The sequence below is a fragment of the Mycteria americana genome, chromosome 1 (genome assembly GCF_035582795.1).
Source record: "Mycteria americana isolate JAX WOST 10 ecotype Jacksonville Zoo and Gardens chromosome 1, USCA_MyAme_1.0, whole genome shotgun sequence".
Lineage (NCBI taxonomy): Eukaryota > Metazoa > Chordata > Aves > Ciconiiformes > Ciconiidae > Mycteria > Mycteria americana.
Genome location: NC_134365.1, coordinates 30,037,225 through 30,052,811, shown reverse-complemented (window position 1 = coordinate 30,052,811; position 15,587 = coordinate 30,037,225). Strand labels below are relative to the sequence as shown.

The following is a 15,587-nucleotide window of genomic DNA, read 5'->3' as shown; positions in this document are numbered from 1 at the left end:
TACTATGCAGAAACAAAGATGCATGGCACAGAGACTGCATGTTCATGTCAGCTATTCCCACATAAAAAGCAAGAACTGCTTTAGATGAGTGGTCTTTTAAGTGGTCTCTAGAATTCACCTGGAGAACAGACTTGCAATTGCCCGCCTTTGTGATATGAAGGCAAAGTCACTAGTTCTGCCCTAGGAACACAACATGAAACACATGAACATGGTATGGTCATCTCCTGAGGACAGTACATGCACTCTCTACCATGCCACCAGTGCCTGCTGTGCCTCATCTGACCCTCAATCTTATGTTCCTAAAGTTGGGACAAAATCTTATGTCCCTAAAGGCTAAGCAACATCAACCATTGCTTAGCCTTTCTTGCCTAAAGACTCCAGATGGGCATCCAGGACTGAATGGGATGGGCCTGAAGATCATCAACGCCAGCAATGCTCTTCTTCAACATGAAGAAAATGTCAATCTGGAAGCTGCCTGAACAGGAGTGAAAATATCTGCTGGGTAGCAGAGGTGAAACACACTGTGCTGTAGCTGTTTATGAACCACCATCCATTTTTGTGCTGCACAACTGTGAGACATTGGTTTACCTGTTCTGAAAAAAATTTTGATCTGTGAGATAGTACGTAAAGCAAAGCTGTGAAAGATGTGAAAGATAAGAAAAACACTGAGAGAAATGAAATTGTTGACATGCTAGCAGTAACTCAAGGACTCAAGAGAAAAATACCATCATGATTTAAACCGTGATCGGAGCTAGAAATCAGTAGAAATCCTGGAGACCTCAGAAAGATCAAGGAACAGCCTATTCCAACTTCTCTTGCCTGACTGGTGACCGCCTGGCCAGGAGGCAGTCCAACTTTCTGGGTGTCTGCATTGGGATGGTGAGCATGCTAATGCTTAGGCTAGTAGCGTGTGAATCCCATCTATCTACATCTCCTCTGGGTATTACCCAGGAAAAAATTGCTAACTACTCTTGAGTTTATTTATCATACACACTTAAGAGTTTCAACTCAGCTAACCCTTCAGTCCATGCTGTTACTGGGTGTTATGGATGCAAAACCTGAGCTTTCCCTGCTCAGAAGGTGTCTGTCTGAAAAGGTAGTCTAGAGGAGACAGTCTGCAAAGAGAGAACAGGAGTAATCAAACCCAGAGGGTCTGTGTTTTCTAACACACACCATGGTGGGAGCACCTTAAACTCACCTTCCACAGCTGTGGGCATTAACCCCTGCACCACTGGCTTAATCAGAGCTGGAAGTGCCAATGGTTATTTGCCTAGAGAGAAATGTGCCTCTTCATCATTGCTAACGTGGATACTCAAGTGCTAGCCTGATAACATGGTTATACATAGTGACCACCAATTCACAATGTTCCTGAATTTTCCCTGAAGGCTAAACATGTTGAGAAGGAGACAACAGCAAAAAGTAACCCTAAAGGACCTGTTGGGACATCCTTGAACTGCACGAGCAATGGTATACAACTGTGTTTTCTGTCCCCCCAGCAGGAGTAAAATAAGCCCCTAAAAATCAATTCCTGCCACTGCTGCTAGACCCTGCAAATGAATTAGCTGCAGTTTATAATCATCGGCATAAACGACTGCCAAAAAAGCTAATGAAACTGGCATAAGCACCTGATCACAGTCCAGCAGCAAAGTATATCAACAAAATAAACACACTTAGTCCCTACACTAGGTATGATAGAACAGCTTGTTAAAAATGATCCTGGGAATCAGATAAAATCATGTATTATTGGAACTGGAACAGTTCTTCCTGTTCCCTAGAGGTTAAAAGGAACAAAAAACTTGATAGGCACAAAACACTGATAACTTAGGAATATCAGCCTAGACCTAAACAGCTGCAGCTTCTGACATTCATTTAACAGTCATATTAATTATCAGTGGAGTACTTCATAAAAAATAACATAAAAGAGCCACTTTAAGCAGTTAAACACTGCTTACTCAGCATATCCTGAATCTTGCTCTGTGAGCATGAATGAAATGTGAGCCAGGGTTTTATTTTTATCCCTGACTGCTCAGTCACTGTTTCAGTGGAGTCCAACTAACTGCAGTGCCATAGGTCTGAAGAGAGCTGGTTAGTACTTTCAAGATTTTCTTCTTCCCGGAAAACTGCTTTTAAACAAAAATAGTTAGATAGGAGCATGTCTATTTGGGTAAACCCCTTCTGAAATACAGGCAGGTTTTCCATCTAAAACCTGCCATGTTTCCTAGAAGTTTGTTTTGGAGGTTGCCGAGGACTAGAGAAAGCTAGTGAGCTTTTTGCCTAAGGAGCTCATGGGCTGCATAGACAGCAACGATATTCCTACGTGTCCAAGGAGCCTCATTTACCACCTCTACAACTGGATCCCAGAGCTTCTCAAGTCCTTAATGTGCAGCAAGAGCCCAAAAGCCCAGGAAGACACAGAAGGAGCTCAAATGCTGAGAAATTGTAGGCATCCCTTTCGTCACTGTTTTCTTTCTCTGGTTGTTCTCAGTTTACATATACTGAGAGATCTGTAACTGTTGTGGCAGCCAGCTGCTGTATTTTCTTCAAGGGCGGGGTGGGGGAAATCAACGTCTCTAAAGACACACAGTTTACTATTTTCTTCTTTTTTGGGTAGAGTTCCTATAGGTCAGGCTTTGCATGAAAGCTTTCAAAATTTTGAAATGTCCTTCAAAACAGATGTGCAAAATTGCATCACCAGGAACTTAGAATTCTGTCAGATTTTTTAATTTCTTTTGAAGCTCATGGAAAATGTGCTAAGAAAGGTAATGTATTCATTTTTTAATGGGTTAAAAATGGATCTTATTGGCTTCATAACCCTGTTAAAACTGTAACAGCATTGTTCTACAGCTTAAGGTTCCTTGGTTATACAATAGGTGTATTATAAATATTGAAAGTGTGTTATGATTTGTTGCAAAGGTCCTTTACATAACCATGAAGTCCTAAATATACCTGGGCTAAGGAAGTTCTCATTTATTAAACTTTTTTTTGCTATTCACCTGCCAGTGAATATTTGCCTGTAATTTCCTCTCAGTTTGAGGAGTGGTGATGAGTCCTGAGAGGTTCCCCTGGAAATACTGTCCTCAGATGCTTAGGGTGTGAACTTTCCTTTCAGATTTGCATGGTAGTTGTTGCCTGTCATAGGTGGAGGTGCAAATTTATGTTGCTTGTTTGCTCCAAGATTTTCACATTAGTATGTACAGCAAACTAAAACCACAAGAAATGTAAACAGCAGTAGGGCAAATGCAAAGCCATATTCTCCTATCTGGCTTCTCATGAATATGGGGTCATTTTTACTTGCTTGCTTGTTAGGTTTCCTGAGTGCTTTTTCATGTTGTTGACCTTGAGAGTCTGCAAGGACTCTACTTGACACATTTCCTCAGTATTAACTTGATTTCCATTTTTCTCTCTCCCTCTCCCCCTCCGTATGTCTTTTATTCAGTGAATTGGGCATGAATCATGAAAATAGAACCACAATGGTGAATATGATTTTTATGCATTTTGGTAGAAATTTTCATCTGCAACTATACAGCAAATGAGCACAAATTTTATTATTATTTATACCAGTGCAGCAGAGAGGACCAATTAAGCTATCTCCCTTGGTTCCCAGCAGAGTTACTGGAAAGAGATTGAGAGCAGGAGCCTAGTTTAACTGCTCTCCATGCCCCCTGAAGGAAACTATTTCTCTCCACTGCAAAGGAGTTAAAAGATTGACTTTGTGAATATCTCAGTCTTACCCGTTCTGTTGCAGCCTCAGAGTGCTGGAACTGGTCTAGCCCAGCGGGCACCCCCTGGGCTCCTCCAAATACCACCCACTTCCAGGCAGAAGAGCAAAGACCTGAGCAACCCTTCCACCTGTTAAAACATATGGACAGTATAGCAGGGATTCCCAGCTAGCCAAATCTGACCCTTTCTAAGCTCCTTTGTACAGGCAGACCAATCTGGTGGGCTCAGAGCATACCAGAAAAGGAGAGTCATTCTTTTACCCTTTCCTACATTTTCCATGGCTCCTGGAATTTCACAACCTGGGATCTGGGATTCCTAATGGTGTTTTTCAAGCTTATTTCAAAGAAAATTAAACCTTCTGAGAGTAAGTATTGTTATGATAAATTGGTTTTGTGGTGCTATAAATTGTTCACATTAAAAATATATTTCCTTATATTATAAAGCATGTTGCTACCATGTTCAATGGCCTTGAAGAGCAGCTGATCATATGGGTTTCAAAACATAATGTGAAAATGGTACAGAAACATTTCAAGGTATGTTTTCTGTTTGTTTAGCAAGCAATTGCTTATGCCATTAGAAAACTTCTGCCACAGTAGCAGAGGATGCCGGGTAAACAGTTAGATGGGTTAATCTGAAGGAGCAGTAGCATCTGTATGGCAATAACAGTACGTATGGCAACAGCAATATGCTATAATACCGCACTCTGGACTTTTTACTGCTTATCTGCAATGGTGCTGTTAGTAAACCTATAGTACCCAGGAGCACCGAGTCTAGTGATGTGCAAGCGATGCAGTTTTTCTCACATGGTCAGTAATAAAATGCCTAGAGAGAAAATTCCCACCAAAGTAAGAGAAGATATGCCACTGCCAGAACTGTAGATCTGATAACCCATGGCAATTTGTATGCTCGTCTTCAGGAGGATGACCATAACTGTCCCTACTCCCAAATAATTTAAATACCTACAAATTCCAAGTGGACAATTAAACTTGCAAATAACTCCACAATCCTCTCTGTGTTTATTAATAACATCATATCTGTATTTATCTTTTTGTATATTATGTATGTACATATAATCAGCTAGAATTCTACTCAAGACTAAGGAGAGGGACCTAGCGAGTCACCATTTTGAGTCACATCTTCTATGAGGTGACATAATCCTGCAGAACAATCGGGGCGGCTCTCAGATCTGGGGCAAAATTCTTGATAGACGTCAATTTTAGATTTTGAACAGGGCAGTTACCTTAGGCCCCTGAGGATCCCCCCCGGGTTTAGACACTGGCTATAGGGGTAAATCACCCTGCGTATCTACTGTGCCACTGGTGGAGGACAGGTCCTAACCACTAATTGCAACCTACATCCTCCAGAAGTCTAATACTTTAGACTTCTTGCTTAGCTTCGTCAAAGAGATCCTGTCACTTCCTTTGTCATATAAATCTAACTGAGGTCTCCAATGTTTACATACTGCTAAGCAAGCAAAGATATCTGAACATACATCTTCAAACAATCTGATAATATGAAATCTGATGGATTATGGAAAATAGTACTTGTGAAAGACACAGGAAGATAAGGAAGATTTCTCTGGAAAAAAGAAAGACAAGAACAGTGAGTAATATCTTTGTCAATAGCTACTGGGCACATAACAAATTAAGTGAGTCTGCCTGCAGTTTAAGATCAGCCCTGAGAATTTAAATGAGTTTTGCTCAGGAAATGGGAACCTGCCCGAAAATGTTTTCAGTTTTCAAATTTGCAGATCAAAAATTTGCACTGCACAGCATGCTTGCCCGCTCTGGAGTTAGAGGCATCTGGGTCTCTAAGTGTGTTGCGTGCTAGGGCTTCCAAGGTCTGGGATACAGTTACGAGTGCCTCAGAAAGATACAAAGGGCAGGGTGTTTATGACCCTCCCTCGTGCATCTTTTCAAACGTACATGCTGCATATCCAGTTGTCATCCTATCAACCCTCTCTTGAAATGCAAAGCTGGAGGGATCAGCAAGCAAGTTCAAGGGGAACTCAAGGGGAGAGGAGAACAAAAGCCGAGCTGAGCGTAATGTCAAACGCCGCAAAACTTCTGCCCTCAGCTCCATGCTAGGGGGTGGTGGTGACCGAGGTACTGGCTCCCCGCTGCCTCGGTGGGGGTCCCGCTGCCCTCCGCTGCACCCCTGCTCTCCCCACACACACCATGGGCTGAAGCCCAGCTGCGGGCTCCCACCAGCCCAAGCCAATGCTCAGTGGATGGCATGACAGGCTAATTTAATTCATTAAAACTGCAGAAAACAAATCTAGCAAAAAAACCAACCAAACAAAAACACATTTATTTTTTTGCAAGGTTAGTAGATTGACCCGGCTTACCGTGTGATCAGATGAGTATCAGAGTGACGCAAAGGAGGAAAAGATCAAGCAGCTGGGAGCAGAGGCAAGGGGAGGAAGGAACAGAGTAGGCGGGAGAGGGACTGACACCTCCTGCTTTTACTGGAAGCAAGCCCTTAGTTTAGTTTAGCTGTAACGTGAAACTATACCCTGGGTATATATACCCTGACTAAGTGTCACTGCTACGTGAGGACAGTGCTCAAGCCACCTCTTGAAGTGAATGAACAACGTACATCTCATAAGACCAGTTTTTCAGGCCCTCTGCTGATTCAAATGGGCATCGCTGCACCAAGTTCTGTTTATAGGTGATTTATAGAGCCATGTTTTCAAAGTCATACCCAGCACAGTAAGGACTATTGGAAAGGAGGGTACAGAAGGGGAAGATCATTGTCATTCTCTGCACACCTAGACAGGAGTCACGGCCCTGTGTCTGAGAAACTCCATTCTAGAATATGTATTTGGGAATAATTTTTTGCTGATAGATATACTGTGGAAAACCCTTGCTGTATGTCCTATTGGAGTTCAACAGAAATGGGCAAAATCCGAACACACACTGTGCCTAAGGATAATGATGTCAGATCACGATAGTCCTTTTTGTTATTCCCTTTCAGATCAGTAGACAAAGTAAAGGCTGGAGCCTGCAAACAGTGAAGTCAACGTGAGGTCTGTCCCTGCCAGGTTTACAGGATCAGCCCATATGTCTCACAGGATGGGAAATGGTAACATCGTGATGATGCCACAGGTGAGAAATCTGAAGTGTAAATCTGGTGGCACAGGCTGGATTTGACACAACCCGCAGGATCCCTGTAGCTGGTGATGCTAAATATATTTCCTCTTCATAACACATTTGAAAACTTCATTGTCTTTCAGAAGAGAAAGAAAGAGTACAGAGGAATGAGGGAAGGGCCAAGCTGTATGCTTGTTAAAAATGAAGGGGTTTACACATCTTAATATAGCTCTATGATCAAGAAAAGTAAATAATTATACCAGTGAATTCTGGTTACACAAAATATTTATTAAAAACTGCAAACATACCAAATATTTCTGAATGTAAAAATAACATGGCGTTTGTTTTCGGGTCCATACCTAACCTGACAAACCTTTGACTGAACTCTAACAGCCTACACTGACTGAAAATCTGGATACCTGTAGTAATAAAATAAACGTCTGATGTGTTTGTTTCTTTATACGATGTACAGGTGTTGGGGGTTAGAGCCTCCAAAGGACAAAGGGGCCACAGCACCAAGTGTTGCAGTGCCCAGCCTCTATATGCCCTGCATTGTAGTGATCGATTAGGATCCAGGTTCCTATGGCACATGGAAAAGGCAAGCTGGTAAAAATGGAATAACCTGCTGCCACCAAGCAGGGTAAAACCTGTGTAAACTGCCTGGCAGCAAATGCTGTTTTTAATCAATATTCATTGACCCATAGGAAATGACAGTAACTTGATAATACAGTGTCTGGGAACTCAGCTGAGGTCTGCGTGCTAATTAACACCTATTTTACATGAACACTTATAACACTGGTAGATGCTGAAGGTCTCTGCTCCAGGATACCCAACAGCCTGGGAGCCCTGAGAAGCAGAAGTGCAGCCTGCAGGCTGTCCCAGGTGGGATGAAGGAGGGACTTCTGTCACTGACCCTCAAGCAAATGACTTCATATCTTGTATTATTTACTTGCAAAACATTGGGTCATTTCATTATTTTTTTTTATGTTATTCCGGTTTTCTATATTGAAGATTAATCACAACTTGTCAGTGTAACCTGGAGGAACTCAAATGCAGCATTGCCCAAACCCACCTTTCATGACTCTGTGTGAACAATGACCCAAGAACATCCCAGCCATTTCCCTGTCTGCTTTACTGCTTTGGTGCTAATGCCCACCTTCTATATCTTATCTAACAACTTCCACATGACACAGTGCTTAATTTATGACCTCTTCTTAGATTAGATCCATCACATTTCCTTTGTTTATAAAATCTATTATCTGATCAAAGTAAGATACCAGAGTTTTCTACCTTGATGATCCTGGAAAATCCATATTGCATCATATTACATTTTCTGTTTACTCACATGTCTTTAATTATTAACATCTGTCCATTTATTCTAGTAGTCTTGTGTAACCTTAAGATCAGGCTACAATTTCTTCAGGTATTCAACTCAATTTCTTATTTTTTTCTGAAATACTGTACGTGCTGCTCTTCAACCAGGCAGTAACCATATAGGTTTCTTTACAATACCTGCTGCTTCATTTATCAGCTCTTCAGAACTGTAAGATAGAAGTTATTGGATCCCTTCATCAAAAGAGTGTTAGCTATTTGAGTAAATACTTTCATCATGTTTTGGGCAATCTGCTCTCCAAATCCTCATCCTCATGGCCAGTCTTGTCTTTACCCCCCCTTTCTACACTATTGTCTTTATTGAAATGTACTGGCTGGCATAGTAGGACATAACTAAGTGCTGCTTCTATTAACAGGATTTTTTCTCCATTCAGTACCTGGGAATTCCAGAGTGCCCCATAGTGACGCTGGGCTTCTCATGGGGATTCTGGTAGTATTTTTCTCTAATAATATTCTAAATATCTCTATCCATATTCAAACTCAGCTGTGGATATTTACAGCAGAGTCTGATTCCCATTGCTATGCAGGAGAAGGGGTTTTTTTCATCCTACCCTTCACTTCCCCCTAAAAATATTTAGACTCGATAAAATTCTATATTATACTTTGTCTCTCTTTATTTCTTTACAAACTTTTACATAATGACTTTAACCAAAAGTCACAAAATTGGTGTTATATTAAGAAATAAAAATCAAACTACCGCAGGTACAAACTAGCACTACGCAATGCAGTTACTACACTTTAACTGAAATAGTTGCATAAATGGCGTGCCAGTTTTTCTCTGATGTCTCCATGAGTTTGTCTGTGAAAGTCAGAGGGATCTGTGGGTGCTCTGCTTCTCTTAAAATCAGGCTTCAAATCTCCTTGTTTCTCCACTGCTGAATCATTGTTCTGTTAACAGCCAGTCTCGAGCCAAAATCCAGTTAGTGCCATCATAAACTCACTTGGATTCATAAATTAACTGGTAAATTGGGTCCTTTCAGGGAATACTTGTGCATGGCCTTCCCTTTGTCTCTGAACTGCAAAAATGACTGTCCCATCACATTGTCCCACAATGTGAACATAAGTGGAGAAGCCTGGTAGGACCATTCAGCTTTGGAATGTATTTGTTGTTTCTGGGGGAAAAATCAGCAACAAATCTAGATTGATCTTTCTCAACCCTTCATTCAGTATTAAAACCATGCTCCTATCCATGCCTAAATGTCAGAGACAGAAACTAACGAACACACAAATAAATTGCAAACCCGCACACTTTATTCTATGCTCTCCTACAGCACCATTTTGAATTAGAAACAGACTTTAAACCATTAACCTATTTCATTTTGTAAAGATAGTTCTGTAACACACAGAAAACATTAAGGAGATATTTCTTAAATTTTTAAAACTAATTTCCAAGCTAATATGAAAGTTATTACTTGAAGCTTAATATTATCATATGCACCTGTAAAGGTTGGTCAATTACAAGTTACCCATAAACCCTTTTTTGTTATTTTAACATCATAAATAGTAATCTGGCATTAAATATTTGTGATCTGGGCCAGTAACCTTTTTCAGTCTCACAGGACTTTTTTTAATTAAACTATATCTTTGTCCCATGTCTATAATCCTCTCTTTGACATTTTATATACAAGACACCTTGCTGCAAAAAGGTCAAGCAGTACAGTTATAAATGGAAAAGAGATTAAAAGTATTCTCCAGCCACAGTGATCTAAAAGAGAGTTAAATATGGAGTGTTCTTCACAGGCTTCCTTAGATGAGTTAAGAGGAAACCCTGTTGGCAGATTTTTATTATAAGAGCAGCAAAGCAAATGAAAATTATTTGACAAAAAAATGAATAATGCACAATTTTAATTTACATATTGGAATAATTATCTCTAAAAGAACCCTATAGGGTTTCGTCTCCATAAAACTTTTATGCAGACCATTGCCAAATGTGGCTTATGTGTTTATATAATTTTTCATTCTAACATAGTTTCATTATAAAAATAAAACCCCAAAACAACTACAGTAACATCTTGCTACAGTTAATTACATCTTCTTTTTTTTTTCCCCTGAAAAAGAAACATGATGGAAATAAAGAACTCCTTCCTGAAAAGTCTGTGAGAAATTCAAGAATGGGAAATGGCAAGAGATAGTACAGGAGCTGGTGTAAGTCAGAGAAGGGTAGTTATAAAGGAGTGTAAGTAAACATATCCACAGTAAAAGTGAGTGGCTTCTTTATTTTCATCAGAACATTAAGCAGAAATTGAAGGAACATTTTTCCCTAATATTCTCCAGCTGGCATATTATGACCTCAACTTGCTCACTCTATGCCACACTGGAATAGCTTTAACGGTGTACATGGGTACAACTAAACAATACATTACTTGTAATGTCTTAAGTAACCTAGCAAAGCATGGTACCCAATTGCTGAAATGCTGTTGTGTATCTTTCAGAGTCTACGTTGTTACCCCCAAGAGACCAAACCCTGATCTGGAAACTCTTTACTGCTAATTTCTTTCTATCAATTTTATATAGTCCAGTGAAAGAAGGATATTTCTTCTAGCTCTATATCATCAGAGCGCCTGTTGTTTAGATGCAAATGCTGGAGACAGCAGGTTTACAATGACCCTTAGTCCTCCATTTCACTTTCTGATGGTCTGTTAGCATCTGTATTTTCAAATGGTCCACTGACTGACTTAGATACGAAAGAGAGTTTTTACACCATCTGCTTAACGCTATATCTGAGGCATCTAACCAAGGTGGGATGCAGAGCACCTAAGTTTAGGAGCTGAGTTCCCTGTAGTCTCTCTTCACAGTTATTCAATGTGCCTAAATTAGCTGAGTTAGTAGGGATACCCAAAAGATTCCAGTGCAGCCATAGTATTTGTGGGACAGCAAAAACAGAGTCAATATACTTGTATTACAGAACTAAGTTTGCATCAGAGTGCCACTATTCAAAATCTTAAATATAATATGAGCTTGAATCCTGTTGTTTCTTTCTTTCTTTCTGCCACTTCAATCTTTGGCTGTCCTAAATAAAAGGTTATTTACTGTTTCCAGTTTCTTTCAGCTGTTAGGAGATTGCATAAAGCAACTGAACTGTTGGTATCCAATAAATCCAGCTCCTGTCCAAAGAAACTAGACACCTTGTTTGTAGAACGTCATATCTGACAGGGCTAGATTAGCAGCTTTGAGCCTGTTGACTCAGTCTTATTAGATCTGTGTGCTAATGAAATAAACATTTGAAAGAGAATCCATAGCAATTTATAAGGTAAAAACTTGCCAGCAGTGCAAAGGCAAAGTATAACAAATATGTAAAGCTCAACTACACATTAGTGTGAAGAAGTCGCGTGCTAAGTTGGACACCCTCCCCACACGCACACGGCTCTGGTACACATGTGAAGACCTATCTGCTTACTTGTGTACAGAGTTTTCTGTTGTCTTTTTATCTGTTCAGATTAAAAGCAAGCTTGTGACGGTCACACTCCACATACCTCTAAGGCAGCTCTTACTAGACAAGGGAGCTCCATTACAAAGGGTGCACCGCAGAGCTTGGGCTTTGGGCTTGGCATGCTGTGAGACTTCCCATCTTGTCTCTCTATCACTTACATGCTCTGGCACTCCTATGACTCAGGATTTTTGGCAGCTTTCATAAAGCACCATACATTAGAAATCTGTAAGAGGAAAACAACTGCCATTAATTATTTTTGTATTACTCAAAGTATGTTTCCACTGGAAAAGACAACTCTAACTGTATTTTAAGCATATTGTCAACATTGCAATGGTCCAGAATTGTTTTAAAACCAACAGACCCATCCACCTGAGAATAGGGTTATATATTATATATTACACTTTAGTCAACCTAAAAGCAAGCTGCCACAAAAAGTGCCTCATTTGTACCACTCTTCCAGTCTTCTCTCTTTGTGCTGGCTTTGGCACTTGCCCAACTCCAGAGTGAACTGGTTCAGCTCACTAAACTGTCAGAAAAACGTTTGGTTACTTAGTTATCATTATTCATCTCTTTGCAAATGTTAGTTTTCTGCTGATTTAGCTCCCTAAATCTGGTTTCCATGGGATCAGATAAGTCCCAGAGACAGTGCCAGGAGGTAGCAGAAGCATATGGCTGGGACCAGGGAGGAAGGGGACATAGCCTGCTATAGTGGCTCGAAAGTGACACAAAACTTTTCCCTCTGGCTCTCTTCTGCCCATGGTGATTCTAACATGATGTGTGGTTTGCCTTGGCACTTCTAGGTTGCACTCCTTCTTGTTGCCCTTGCAGATGGTATAGTTAAAGAACAAGGAACGTAATCGTGTTTTGATCACTTTCTGGTTGTCTGGGGGTTCATGGGATCAGTGAGCCTGAAATTCACCCCAAGCACCGATGGCATCGCACTTCTGCCTCAGTTTCTGTAACCATGCCAAATATGTCTGGGTTTCTCTCTGACCGTATCTTTGGCAATACTGTGAGTAGCAACACTATATTTATAAGACTTGAGAGAACATCAAACATCAAAACAATATAAAGTGTCATTTGCTACTTTCTGTGAAAATGCTGAAATGATGTTTTAGGAAAACTGCATTATTTCACTATTCACTGAATACTGAACAGCAGTCACTATTCAGTTGACTAAACAAAGTTGGTGTTGGCATTTCCAATGCATAAGGAGTCCCGCCTGGCCTCCAGCTTCCACTCCTAAAGGTCTCAGGTCTGTCTCATGTCTGCCAGACCCATGTGGATGTCTCAGGTAACCCCAAGGGTATCTCAAATCACACTGTGTTTTGGCAACTGGCTTGAAACCCATGGTCTGTTACTGGGATTTAGGCACTCAGGTCATGTGTCAACAGCTACATGTAGATGTCTACATCCAGATGTGTGACGGACGCAGTCAACCCCTTAACCAAACTAGCGGTAGTTTGGTACAGGCTCCAAAGGAGGTAAAGGCCTGACCCGTGGCCGGGCCAAGAACTCCTCTAGTTCCAATCTGTTCTCTGAAAACACACAAAGAAGAAGAGCGACACAGTGAGCATCGATGCATATGAGCTTGCAACACCGATCATGCGATTAACATGTGAATAGCGGGTGGCTCTTCCGAGACTCATTTATCAAGGAACAAAGTTTGTTGTGGGTACAAGGAGCCTCATGCATACCTTTCCCATCACATGTAATTTGACTACAAGTCAACCACTTTATTTGATAAATATGACAGCCTAAATGAGCCTTCTTTGAGCTCCCCCTGCTAGGCAATGTGGCTGCATGGCGGTGATCTCCCCTTGAGCTGGGACACCTCTCAAGGTTGCTCCTCGAGGCAGAGAGACCATTTACCAATGGCAGATCTTTGGTAAGCGACTGATATCGCGCACAACCTTATAGTATGGTAACTTCAATTTTGGTAACCTGGGAACTTTGATTTGTGTCTTGGTAACTTTGATTTTATCTCGGTAGTTTTGAATCATTGTTCAAATGATTGTGCATTGTTCAAATGATTGTGCAAATCATTGTTCAAATGATCATTGTTCAAAGGACAGTAATAGAGTGAACCTTGCCATTGAACTTTGTTCAGTCACACTTTTACAACAATATATTAAACCCACTTTTGCTAATACTTTTGACAGTGGTTCTTTAAGCGATCTAAATCACCTATTCGTGACAAGATGTCTTAATCTCAAACTGAATCCCATCCTGAAAGCTCAGCTTATTTCTTAAACATAGGTGTCTAGTGCCATTTTAGAGGTTCCAGAGTATCTCAGATATCTACACGGGGGTGCCAGATATAACATAGGATATATGAAAGACATCTGTGCCCTCTTGCAATGGCAGCTGGAGTCAAAGGATCTCTGAGATGGCACTAGATCTTATGTTTAGACAAGTGAATTGAGTCCTGAGCTGTCCAGAGGCACAAGTAGGCTCTCTGAAAGGAAGTGTCCCAAAATATAGCAGCCTAAACACTTTTCACAAGTTTTTTTTTTGTTTGGACCCCTTTTCTTCAATTAAGTAATTTGAGCATCCCTTTCTCCTAGCTCCATGCCCACAAATGGCTGAATATCCACACTTTTCCCATCTGCTTCAAATTTCTGCAGCCCCAGCCTGCAGCCCCTCATCTCCCTTTGCAGGTGTGTGCTGCTCAAGGCATATCTATATCTCTTGGTGGACTGTGGCCAGGGAGCTGGCAGGAAAACACCCTCACACCTCAAGCTCCAGCAAATCTGTCCCCAGCCTTGCTTGCTTGTGGTCCCTCAGAGGAAACATCCTGTTTTCACACGGCTTCAAAAGAAGACATGGAGAAAATGCAAGGGAAAATGAAAGAAATAGGCCAGCTGACATGTTCATAGAGGCTTCAAGTATATACTGCACACCCCCCCTCAGGTTGTCCACCTTGACAGTTGAGTATCAGCAATTTAGAACTAGAAATATAGAAACACTGCAGGAAGCACAATAGGGAAACAAAGAGTATATTAGTTTCTTAATCACTGCTGTCTCTTATTTGAAATTAAGGAATGTATGAAACTGCATATATGTTTTTCCCTCCATGGAATTCAAACTATATTGCGTATGTGATAAAAATGACTTTCCCATAGTAATTTACTTTCCCATTCACATCAATATGCATACCCTAGTGTACGGCTTTAAACAGATTTTTCCATTGCATCTGTCCACAGAGCAAACAAATCTTTATGCATGTTCTTCAATTAACTTTACTTGGAGCAGACTCCATTAACATGTAAATGAAAAAGTCACTCTGGCCTGGTCTACAATGCCCTAGAAAGTTTCACTGGCCTATTTGGTTACAATTATGAAGAAATCATACCTTTAACAAACACAGCTAAACTGCCAAAAGCCCTAATATGGTGTGGTTACGTTAAGAACTAATCTAATTTACTACTGTCTCCCGCCTTGGAAAGTAGCAGCATCTCATTAGCTATACAACTACAACAAAACTTTAAAGCATAGTTACCTATACTTTGCTAGCTCAGCAACAAAAAGAACAGTCCATAAATGTAACAAAGCCACAATTCTTCTTTTTAAAGGTTAGCAAAAGCTATAAAGGTTCACTTTAAGCCAGCATTCGAGTTATTATGATGTCAGAAGCTATATTGCTCTAACCCCACTCTTGTCGATAATCAGTGGGAACTATAGTTACTGTTTTGCTAAACACTATTCCAGATCTTAACTGTGATTACAGTAAGCAAGTTAGCACCTGCCAAAACTTATTTATAGTTCTGCTAATGAAAAAATTCACACAAAGTGCTGGATTTAGCTGCAAATCCCTTTTTGGCATCAATCTATTTCTTTCACATGTGATCATAGGTTATGAGAGTGCTTCAGATACAATATTTGTGAAATATTTTCCATCTAGTCATTCATTGTGTTTAGCTTTGCATATTATCCCTAATGATTTAATGTGC

General features: G+C 40.5%; 1 long non-coding RNA gene across 1 annotated transcript; it reads left to right on the top strand.

Moving 5' to 3' along the window:
• The first annotated feature begins 2,049 nt into the window (after nucleotides 1-2,049).
• LOC142404594 (uncharacterized) lies at nucleotides 2,050-7,368 on the top strand. Its single transcript, XR_012773905.1, has 3 exons — nucleotides 2,050-2,085; nucleotides 6,697-6,827; nucleotides 7,285-7,368. It is a non-coding gene; the product is annotated as an uncharacterized LOC142404594 (long non-coding RNA).
• The last annotated feature ends 8,219 nt before the right edge of the window (nucleotides 7,369-15,587 follow it).